Source organism: Verticillium alfalfae, genomic scaffold (assembly GCF_000150825.1).
Source record: "Verticillium alfalfae VaMs.102 supercont1.1 genomic scaffold, whole genome shotgun sequence".
NCBI lineage: Eukaryota > Fungi > Ascomycota > Sordariomycetes > Glomerellales > Plectosphaerellaceae > Verticillium > Verticillium alfalfae.
Window position 1 is genome coordinate 2,251,541 of NW_003315038.1, and position 889 is coordinate 2,252,429.

Here is an 889-nt window from a genome sequence, read left to right on the forward strand (position 1 = left end):
CACTGGTCCTGGTTCCTCCCCCCTCGGCCTTTTCCCTTGGCCCCTTCTTCACACTCGGGCGCCTGGCCCTTGCGCCCAGTCCTGTTGCTGTCGGCAAGCCCATTTCGATCCAACAGTACCTCCATCTCCAGATGACAGCCACGTCTGTACAGTTCTGACTCTTTTTCACTGACTTTTCGAATGGCAAACAGGCAGTCGGCCCTGTATCGTTCATCGTGACAAGCTCCAGTGACCCGTCTTCTTTCCAACCTGCTCAGCTGTTCTTTCATTCTGTGCTGAAAGGACCGGCTTCGGGTCCCGTCCCGTCTTGAGGCGCCATGGGGACTCGAGACATCCGAGCCCATCCGCGACGAGTCCGACGGCTCGCATCTCATGCCATCGGCTGCACGCTTCGGGCAGTCCGCCAGTCCGACCGGTATACTGTAGTCACCAGGCCAAGCCTCGCGGTCGTGGCAGGGCCATGTCTATCTTGGACTTCGAGCCCCCAAAGGCCTTGCGGTCGATAGGCCTACTATCAAACGCCAACCTTCTTCTTGAATGCAGCATCTACATGTATCCCGCAGCACGAGCATCTTGTTGCCTAGAGACGATGCGTGACACTGGCCAGGACTACCTAGTCCAATCGACTCGCCGATACGTGGCCAGGCTCGCAGGCCACCCACCTGGGCAAGCTGGGCCACCCGGTCAAGCCATGCCAGGCCACCCACCTCCACGCCTACCTGCTCTCTAGTGGCATTGTGTTCGACGAGGTGTGCCAACCACGACCGGATGTCCGGCTGCTGCCAATGAAAGGAGACGCTTTCCAATCCTCCAATTACGCCGTATTGGTAAGAACACCATGCCTTTCTGGCCAGACGGCCGTCACTTTCATCCATCGTATCCATCTCGC